Here is an 11,269-nt window from a genome sequence, read left to right on the forward strand (position 1 = left end):
GATGACGATGAGAGTTTTAGCTTCTCAATTATTGCCGTTATGCCATGCTCAGTGAATTCGATGGGTGACATAACAGATTGCACAGGTGACGATGGTATAGGTAACAGAGCATCAGGTTCAGTGGTGAATACAGATGAAAACGCGCGGTTAAATGCATCGGCACATTTTTCTTCGGGGATTACTATATCGTTATGGTCAGCGATAGTGATAGCATCCGGTGGCTTGGGGTTTAGAACAGACGTTTGGGCGAGTTGGTAAGACATATTTGAAACAGAATAGCGCGGTTTTCACGGGGACCGCGCTCGTCCGTGTCGTTTCTCCTTGCTTGCAACATGTCCCCGTGAAAACCGCGCTGTTCTGTTTCAAATTGGGGTTTAGAAATTGACAGAATTTCTGGGGGTTAGTGCTTAGTACACGAAGCAACATGTCATGGAAAAAGGAGTGTTTTTCGCGGCGTATAGGTGAGAGATAAACTTTCTCTGCCTGTAAATATTTGTCCCAGACCACAGCACAATTGGTTTGCTTTGCCGACCGAAAAAATCGTTTTTTCCTGTTTTCTAAAGTTGATAATTTTTTTGTGAACCAAGGTTTATTGCTGTTAGTAGGTACTGAAACAACTGGAATGTGGTTATTAGCAAGGTCGGTGATTTTTTGTTGGAAGATCGACCAATTTGCTTGAAGTGTGCGGTTGTGGAATTCATCACTGAAAGTGGGGTAGAGAGAGTAAAACATCTTTATTATTAATATTTGAATGGCGAGAGGAAAATGGGCTCTGAAATTCTAGCTGGAAATGGTCTTCCCAGCCAGGTTTCCAACTGGAATCAGCCCTTCCAGATGGAAATTTTCCAGAGCCAGCTGGAAATGGCACTTTCCAGCTTGAAGTGGAATCCACCTCAGCTAGTTTTCCAGCTAGAAGCAGCACTTCCAGCTGGAAGTTTTCCAGCTTCAGCTGGAAACAACTGGATACAGCATTTTTTAGCTGGAAACAGCGCTTCCAACTGGAAACAACTGGATGGAGCATTTTCCAGCCGGAAGTAGAATCTATCGACTGGAAAGTGGAGCTTCCCACTTGCATTGACATTTTTTGTATCTGCAACATGTCCATATTTAGCCCTAGGTGGTGTTTGTATCAGAACGAAGAGCTTTTACTCTTGCAGCAGCAGCAAAAAAAAAAAAAATATTTTTATTCGTTTGTGTTGTGACAACAATCGTAATTAATTGCATGAACTGCATGGAAATGCTCGTCACTCAGGGTACCTTTGATCGCGATCGGGCTCGATCGGGATCGATTGCAATCGAAAGTAGGAGTTGCCAAAAAATATATTTCCAGGAAAACTGCCACTTTTATTGAACCTTACTTGTAGTAGACAAAAGCGACGCGCTCTTGATCGACACTGTGTTATCTTGCTACACTGTCGACGTCGTCTAGCGAGGAGCTTGCCCGATTGGTCATGATGAGCCGTTGCGCAAACGGCTAGTGTTTACAGCATAGCAATTCCTTCCCTAACAAAAAAGAGCCTTAACATGTGGCACCTTCAGCAGTCATCAGGCTGCAATGACCGCTGCTCCTATCTTTTCCTTCCTGCACGACGCCGCTACAATCGCCGCCATTTTTGTTAAATGCTTAGTAGCTTTAGTCTCGTATCTTGTCTTGATGTGCTCTTTTGACACTAATAATAAAATAATAGCCTGGTATTGCAATATAAGCATTTCTCGGAAAAGCTCGGATTTTTATTCGCAGCAAACAGCAGCATTACAGATGCAGCCCGAATATAAAAAATATGACGACGCCACAGTGGCCCTAGTTTCGTACAGCACATGGCGGAATCTGTCACGGCGAGGCAATTTTGTGAGACAACGAGAGTCTCTCGGGTGTGCGTGTGATCAAGTTTTTGTGAAGAGCCTGCATGATCTTGCGCATGAAGTAAATATTTTTGGACAGTTTCTTCTCTGGACGGCGTTACAAGTACAGGCAAGCGGGTATCAACGGTTGTTATTGCTGTACTTTGTGGTGTTGTGATTCACCAGTGCGGATCGAAGAGCACCGTTTTCTCCAGCCCGGATTCTACAATTTGGAGGTAATTATTTCACTTGCTTATGTTTTGAGCGTAAGTTAATGTTTGTTTTTATCCTGAATGTTGGCACGCTTGAGCATGATGTCATAGGTCCCTGCTGTACGTGATGTTCGTATACAGGTTGATCATTTTTATGTTTTGCGGAATTTGTAGAAATGGCCTGTGGCAGATATCGTAATTCTTGTCGCTGAGCTGAATTATTCGAAGAGGTGGACATTATTAGCAGGCGAACTCGAAAGACATCTTCAAGTAATTAGCAAAAATTGACAAATTAACCTTGCTGCACATATTGAAATTAACGAATTGTAGCCTGTGAGTTTGCAAGATGCATCCACTTTAAATGAATTTCCAGAATTACGCCAGTTTCGATATATAATTTTCTGAAGTGCGAGGCGAAATAAATGGGCGTTCCAGTTACTTTTGTGCTCCAATACATAAAAGAGCGTTTTGTTAAAAAAGTAAGTAGACCAAATTTTACGGAGAGTTTCATGACACATATTTTCAACTGGTGTCATTCTGGAGAGTAAGTCCAAGTGGATACGCCTGGCAATCTCAATGGCTACAATTCGTAGATTGCGACATGTGCCGTAATGTAATAAATTAGGAAGTTAATTATTGAATTTTTAAAATTAGTTCAATATTTGTTTCGATTTTTCGTGCAGGTAATCTCCTCAGAAGGACCCAGCTCAAGGACTAGAATTACGGTATCTTCAACTGGCGATTTGTTAAAAATTGCATAAAACTTAAAAATTATCACGCAGCATATGTGAAGTGCTTGCCAGTTTGCGTAAGCCCCTTTTGTCTCCAATAGCCCATTTGAATATAGTGCCGTGCAGTGTTTGTGCCCAATGTTGCACAAACGTCTATTAAATACTAGTGCGTATATGTCAATCTGCCCAACGCAATAGAAGCACATTTATGCTGTGCTTTCACTGCAAGTGCGTGCTCGCAAACACGTAGCCTCGAATGGCAGGCTTTTGAATTGGTGCAAAACAGCAATAACATTAAAGACTGGCCCTCAAGCTCTTGTGTTATTCAGCAGAAGAATGCTTCTTGGGAGCCTGAGTTACATCACACACCAAGTTCAAAATACAAATGAGCTCATTTGAATTCTATTTACACTAAAGCAACACTCAATGGCGCTAAACAATTTAACAATCATTGCATAGCTCCTGCAGCTCAGGTTGAGAGCCTCGTGAGAGCTCAGGTTGAGGCCTTGCGCCACATAAACTGTAGAAGGGGCTGTGATGAAGGTACACTGTGGTACTGTCCAAAGGCTGTCGATACAATCCACGTGATTTTGGTAAAGCTCACTGTTTACTAGAACTGAGTGGATTAAAGTCATGATTGTTTTAAATTTCACTCACTATGCCTAAATATTTCTTTCAGATGGTGTACAAGGCGATGTGCAAGTGCATTTCACACCTTGGGGAGCTGCAAGATATGCTTTCACAATCCTTGCTGCAAGTGTTCAAATAAAGGGTTTCAAGTTTCAGCACCATGCTGTTTTGCCTGCATGTATTTTCACCGGACCAGTTGGTCCTGTGGCCAGTCACATTAGGAACTAACTGTGACTTGCGACAGCAAGCTGATCCATGCGAGTTCTAGCCAGTTTGTATCCTGCTTGATGCGAGGTTACACCCTGGGATTTCACCTGGGCATGGCTCAACACCATGGCGACCAGTGCTGTGTGCCAGCCCGGACTGTGAGTTTATAGGCGCAACTACAAGGGGAGTATGGTAGCGCGATTCAAAGACTGGACAAGAGAAGACACAAAGGGACACACACAGCGCTGTGTGTGTCCCTTTGTGTCTTCTCTTGTCCCGTCTTTGAATCGCGCTACCATACTCCCCTTGAAGATGCATTACCAACAAGCCCACATCGCAACCCTCGTGAACTATAGACGCAAAGTCCTGGCTGGAGATTCTAGCTGGAACCTCTTCCAGCTGAATTACAGCTGGCATTTCTTGCAGCTGGATCCAGCTGGAAGACGTTCCAGTTGGGATATATTCCAGCTGGATTATGGAACCGGAAATTTCACCCAGCTGGATTTTTTCCAGCTGCCTTCCCAGCTAGAAAAGTATCCAGCTGGGTGAAATTTCCAGTTCCATAATCCAGCTGGAAGTAAAAACATTTTCACCTGGGCAGTGTGGGAGGAACCCTCATTCCAGGGTTCCTAAGATGATTCCGGCGATGTTTCGAGCCCGTTGTATCACAGCTCGGAGGACCTCGGGAGGTCCGTCGCGGAGGGCATCGTCCCACAGCTCTTTGTTACGTAGGGGGTAAAGGAGAGTTGGCAAGGGAGGAAAAAGGTTTGCAGTGCACTCAACCGTGACGTGGAAGATTGTGGGCGAGCTGCCACAGCCAGGGCAACGATCTGCATAACAGTGTGGGCCGGTAGAATTTATTGAGAGAGCCAAGATTTGGAAAAGTTGCGGTTTGTAACTGGCGTAACGCCACCGCTTCCTCTCGCGAGATGGACGGCGGTGGTGCGGCGTGGGCGCGACGAATGCGTGTATAATGACGTAGGATGTTTTTGTAACGGAACAAGGGATCCCCCACCCTGAACCAGTGGCCTCACCATGCCGAGCCGCCCGGAGCGAAATTTCTCGGGCAACCGCATGTGCGCGTTCGTTACCCGGCAGCGAGGCATGACCAGGGGTCCAGAGTAAGTGGATGCGGGGAAGTGTGGTCGGCGCATTTTGCGGGATCTGTTTGAGAATTTGGTGCGCCGCTCTCGGGATGCCATGTCCTGATAGGAACGCCCGGCATGCCTGTTACGAGTCCATCAATATATACACTTCCTCAGGAACACGGATGGCGTATCGAATTGCAAGAGCAACACCGAGAATTTCTCCGTAAGCGGCATTTGTTCCGCGCATTGCAGCAGAGTCTCTCAGGCAGCGGCGTAGCTAGGTCGTCTTGCATCCGGGGCCCATAGGTCTTCTGTCATCCCCCCCCCCCCCCGTGTAGCTGGCGGAAAGGGTGTCAGACGTATATGACACCCCTCCCCCCCCCCCCCCCCCACTGGCCCCTTGCACCCGGGCCCACGGCCCCCCGGCCCCCCCTGTTGCTACGCCACTGCTCTCAGGGATTCGGTGCCATCCAAAACTACCGAGGTATAGCCCTCTTCAGTGTGTGTGATGTATCCGTGTATAAAGTATGTGTTTCCGGGATGTTTGCAAGCATGTGGCCAAGGTATCGTACACAGGCTTTGCGCCGTCCTTTGTCATGCTCGGGGTGCATATTACGTGGCAATGGATGAAAACTCAGTGCTTGGCGTATCGCTGACGACAAGATCGTTGGACAGGTTTCAGACAGGGATGGCGGCCAGTAGGAGTGAGTAGGAGGCGCTGGCGCTGGCTTACCCAATGCGCCTCTAGCAGCTCGCCTAGTGTGTTATGTGTCCCTAAGTTAAGGAGATGGCGTGTGAAAGTATAGTTTGGGAGGCCATGGGCCTGCTTCGTCGCTTTTCGAATCATTGCCTCTATGCGAAGTTGTTGCGCTTGGTTCAACTGCTGAAATGGGACATTGTATGTAAGCCGGCTGATCACGCATGCCTCCACCAAGCGCAGCAGGTCCTCTTCTCGAAGGCCCGAGCGCCTGTTGGAGACCCTCCAGATCATGGCCAGAATTTGCTCAATCTGTCTGGATAGAAGGGCAACAGTACAGTTAGACCTGCCATCCGTTTGGACGCGTAGGCCAAGGATGCGAGCACGATCTTAACCTGTGGTATGGGTATGCCATCCACGTGCACAGTGATAGGGGGAGTAGAGGAACGGCTGCGGGGGCGAATGATTATGAGCTCCGACTTTTCCGGAGCACATCTTAGCCGCATTTTCTCGCGTACTCGGAAACTGTGTTGACTGCTTGCTGCAGTCGGTTCTGGATGGCTCCGTCGGAAACTCGTGTCGACCAGATAGTAATGTCGTCCGCATAAATAGCGTGGGCGACATCAGGTATCTGGTCGAGTAGTCGGGGGAACCCTGCGTGAGCGATATTGAATAGAGTAGGGGAAAGAACTGAGCCCTGGGGTGTCCCGCGTCCTACAAGGCGAATCGCACTGGATCGATGCGGTCCCATTCCTACGGTGGCTGTGCGATCTTGAAGAAATGCGCAGATATAGTTGTACATACGAATTCCACTGTGCGAATGTGCAACATTGCGAAGGATGAGGTCAGGCACGTACCCAAGGCCCCCCCCCCCGGAATCAAAACGCATACCCCCCCTCTCCGCCCACGCCACCACTTTTCACACACCTTTCTAAAGTGCCGCCAAATCAACGTTGAGACTTGACAGCTATTCAGCAGTCAACATTGTGTTGTCTTTTTCACCCCTTTTGGATGGCGGTAGTTGTCGGCGTCTCCTGGGATGTGAAGGCCAGTTTCCTCATCAATTCGGTGCCCGCACGATTAACTCGAGATGCATTCAGTTGTCACCGTCTATTCAACGTTCATGCGCATCGTTGCTGCTTCGTTAGTTGAACCTTCTACGTCTAGACTAATCGAGGGACCAGGAAAGGGATACATTTCGTGGTCAGCTGGTCTGTATGCACGTGGAACGAGTTGCGGGCAGAGAAAATGCCAATTGCGTTTAACTTTTCTTTTTGTTTCATTATTTTCTCGAGTATCGGCTCGCCGCGACGCTGAGAGATCCTCGGAACCATATACCCATGATATGAGTTAGATAAGGCGGAAAATAAAATCATGCGAGACAGCGTCCATTATCAAACCCTGCAATAACCCTTAAAACTCATAGGCAATATGACTGTCACCCGTTAACTCGTCTGGTTTTCCCCTCATTCTACATCACTTCTCATGCAAAATCCACCTTAATCTACCCTAATCGGTCTTAATCCTCCTTTATCAATCCTAATTTACCTTAATCCACATTAATCGACCTTAATCTTCCTTTATCCGCCTTAATCCTCCCTAATCCTTGTTCATGTACCCCAATCAGTCTTAATACTTTTCATCAACCCTTCGCCTTAATCCACCATAATCTGCCTTAATCCTCATCCACCCACCTTAACCTTTATTCATGCATCTTAATCCTTCTTAATACACTCTAATCAACCTTAATCCTCCATAATCCACCTTATGTCAATCACTAATGATTCATTAACTAACTTTTGGGTAATCATTCTCTTATACAGGGGGTGTAGGGATTTGTCGGACAATCTCGCCGCTGCCACCATTTGAAGGAGTTGAAGGTCGTAGAGAGGAACTCGGTGAACAGGATTTATTTACATATTAACATTTTAGGCAAGACATACATCGACAGTCTAGCGTCACTCCCATATGGAGCCCGCAAGACTAACCTACAGCAAACAGCTTACGAGCACACAGCTCACTAGTACATTTCTAGCATGACAACAAGCACTCAGCTCCCGACGACGAGCACCCACTAGCAGCCGACAATCGCTGCTTATAAGCCCTTGGTCCCCCCTTTATTCCCAGTGGACGGAAACGTTCGTCCAGTCATCGTTCGACGTCACCGTAGATGACCCGCCCTTTTGGAGGATGAGGGCTGTCATACACGTGCCGCACACACACACAGGTGTAAAGGTCCAGAGCCGACGTCAGAGGGCTTCGTAGAACTCTGCTTTGTCCCGGGTGGCGCGGCCGAGTACCACATTCCTGAGCTGACCGCGTGCCACGTGGCTGCCGGTCATCCGCAGTTCTCTGAAGTGCGCCCCTTCTGGTTGGATTGGAACACGTGCAGCGGGCTGAAAGCTGGCACGTTGCCACCCCGTCCAGCCATTCCTAGCAGGGGGCACATGCTTTGGGTCACCTCTGGCCTTCTTTGGGTCACGTGATACTCCCAGTTTACAGCGCGACCTTGAAACATAGAGATCTAAAGGCTTTCGTCTTAAAACTTAAAAAAAAAAAAAAACTCAATGTTGACTAGCTAACGCTCATCACCTGCAATACCAAGGGTATACTTGCCACTATTTTTTTCAGGGCACAAAGTGGAATCTATAATGCTGCACTTCCAACTGAATAACAACAGTTAGCGACGTGCGAGGTGATGGAGCCGCCCCAGAATATTAAGCATACTGAGGACAACCGCAACAAAAACGCTGGTGATCAGGCCGGAAGAATGAGAAAAAAATGCAGCATTACGGGATGCTTTGCTACGAGCTATAAGAAAGACGCCTCAGCTCGCAAACAACGCTGTTTTTTGTCGGAACAAAGTTCTTTTGGTCAATGTCATGCAGCCATTGCTTCCTGCGCAAGCCGTCACGCTTTCCTTGTGGTATCATAAAAATGGCATAACCATCTTCAGGCTTCTTGCTGCATTTATATGCGCAACAGCCCGGCATAGCACTAGCACATAGAGCAGGAAACACAGCGCACGATGTTCGCTACGGCGAGCTAAAGCGCCGAGCCAGCTGTGCTCAGGCATTGGCTCAGGAGGAAAATGGCGCGAACGAAAAATAAAACACAAGCAAAACTCAAGATCCGCGCGTTTTCCAAGGGCAACGGCAGGGAGACCAATCGTCGTGCAGAAAAACGGGGGCAAAACTGGTTGCCAAGGGGGAACGCGCGAGGGGCGAGGAGGAGGCGAGGAGATCGCGCAGCGGCGGCAGAGTTCAAAGAGTGTCGCTACTTTCAAATAATCAAGGAACTTTAGTGGTATGCATAGGAATGCACGAGAGAGAGAACGATGGGAATGCCGGTATATTGTGGCTTCGGACTGGCATCGTTCTCGGGAGAGTCAGGACACCTTGAAGACGCACCTGGCAAGCACCTTTCCCTCTGTTACAATGATTAATTTTCTACTAAAACAACACGTAAAAAGCTGTTTTAGCTTTATTATTACGCAAAAACATGTTTCATTTAACTATGAGGACTTGCTATTGCGTGTAGAATTATATGATACGTGAAAAGTATCAGCATGCCGCTAAAGTTGGAGGACAGATGAAAAGATTCACACCAGCTTTGAAACAGCTGGTCATCTGTTCTTGCTTTTTTTCACTTGGTCATGCATTGTAGGTTAGTAAAGATGTAATATGGTGAATTGAACCACTTTATGAAGATTTTACTTTAAGAATGCATTATTTCTGTAGCCATATCCACGTTTTAGATGAAGCCTTTAACACCAGCCAACACAAGCCTCGCAGACACATATACCGTCATTCCCATGATGGCACGGCGCCCCTTAAGAAACTCCCATAGACGGTGGCGCTAGATTTCCCTCTAGGCGCTATAGTGAGAAACTCTATGGTTCCAGGTAACGCGTGAAGTTCGTAAGCTAGGACAAGTGACTACGGTTATCGCTTTCTCTCAACTAACGCATGTTATGAAGATTAATTCATTAGACACTGCCGACTCCGAATTTGATTGTAGAGTTCATGGCTCGTATGCCTAAGACAGCTTAATTTGGCTGATGAAGGCACGTGAAGTTGGTTACTCAAAAACTAAATGCAACAAATTGCTTGCTGCTAATAGAATAACCCCTACACTGTAATTAAATGCAAAAATTAAGATTAATTTTATTACCGTAAAATGTTATATCTTATTTTAATATTTACAATAGCTTTTTTTTTACACCATAGTGGCGCTGCAAACGCAAGACACTATCCACAAATGCAAAGCCACACCAAAGCCCTATTCTAAAGCTCTTCACTCCTGTGTGACCCAACGCAAACACCTGCAAAGCTCTTTGGGGCCCAAAAACTATTCTAAAACTCTCTACTGAAACTCTGATGGCTCAGTAATAAACTCTTTGGTAGGTTTTTAAAAGCATTGATGAATGGAGGTGGATATATTCCCCTAGGGATAAAATGTAGGTGAGGCACTGAATATAGCCAAAGTCTCTCAAGGAATTTTCCCAGGGCAATTTACTGGCTACATACATCGCCAAAAAAGTCACAAAAGAAGTCATGAAAACTCCTGAAAGGCAAAGTTTTCGTTAAGGTGACTAAAAAATAAAAAACTTCGTAACTTAGTGAGAAAGTCGCTAAATTTAGTAACATAGTTACATAACATGCACTGTGTTGAGATTGGTGCAGCTGCAGCTGAGGGTTACTGCAACACCCAACAAACGAATATTGCTTTTTGAGTTGCCTGGCAGACAGCTCTTTGCAAATAAAACAATGGGCTGTGGATGGCCTACATGATTTATGGTCCTTTACAAAACCTCAATGTCAACATCCATGCAGGCTACTCCTTTACCACAAAACTTCATTAGCAAGACAAAATAGCATCTCTTAGTGTGTGGCTCTTACACACAAATATTGTGCCATGGAAGGTCTACAGAAGCTCAACAGCACCCAAGAATTGGGGATTAAATGCGTAGGTTTTGTGCGAACATCCGCCTTGAGTTAGACACCGTGGTAAATGCCAGTCGTTTCACTGGGCAGAGAACCTCACTTGAAGATCTTGCAAAGGGTCTATGGATTTTGTGTGTTAGAAAAAGCATGTTAAAGAAATTCACAGATGACAACAATACTCACTAATGCGAAATTTGAGCGCAGCTTTATATGCGTTTTCATTTTGCGATATATTGGCTGGCACGGACAATCTGTCTCATGCGGCACATTGCAAATGAGCGAAGTGTGGTGTGACTACCTCGCTAATGTGGAGATCGCGAGAGCCAGTGTGTGCATGATGCATGGGTGATTCACAGCAGCCATTGCCGACAGACTCCCCAGACAATGCGCGCTATTATGGCCATCATCATCACACTACGCTTTTCTTCTCACGCTATCACCATAGCCTCCTCAGCTTTCCACCTTATGGTTTCGCTGCACCCTCCTCTCCACTTTCCTCCTCATGTGTTTCATCTCCCGCGGCACCCCACATTTGCTCTTTGACTTCCATCCTTCGCTTCGTTACGCACGGGACAACGCTGACACCAACGCTTGCTGCAGGAACGGGTGCTTAAGAGCTGTGCTCTAAAACAGTACTGGAGCAAGATAACTATGGCAGCTTTGTTCTCACTAACATCCTCATCTAGGATTTGAACATTTATTTATCACCGGGTAAAAGTCAAGCTGCCCGCTTCATGACTAACTACATGACTAACTACATGACTTAACTTACGAAATTCTCAAATGAATAACATCAATAACAAAAACAGCAGCATGAGCATCAATTGGAGAGCCTGTGTTGCAAAGAACATTAGAGGAGGTCATGTATTTTTGCTGTGTACAGGGCACAAAGTGAATTAAGAACACAAGAGTCTAA

At 46.3% G+C, this 11,269-nt stretch overlaps 1 long non-coding RNA gene across 1 annotated transcript; it reads left to right on the forward strand.

Annotated features, from left to right (window-relative positions):
* The first annotated feature begins 468 nt into the window (after nucleotides 1-468).
* On the forward strand, nucleotides 469-3,573 carry LOC126545816 (uncharacterized). The gene is made up of 2 exons (XR_007602444.3): nucleotides 469-2,078; nucleotides 3,465-3,573. It is a non-coding gene; the product is annotated as an uncharacterized lncRNA (long non-coding RNA).
* The last annotated feature ends 7,696 nt before the right edge of the window (nucleotides 3,574-11,269 follow it).

The sequence above is a fragment of the Dermacentor andersoni genome, chromosome 1 (assembly GCF_023375885.2).
Source record: "Dermacentor andersoni chromosome 1, qqDerAnde1_hic_scaffold, whole genome shotgun sequence".
Lineage (NCBI taxonomy): Eukaryota > Metazoa > Arthropoda > Arachnida > Ixodida > Ixodidae > Dermacentor > Dermacentor andersoni.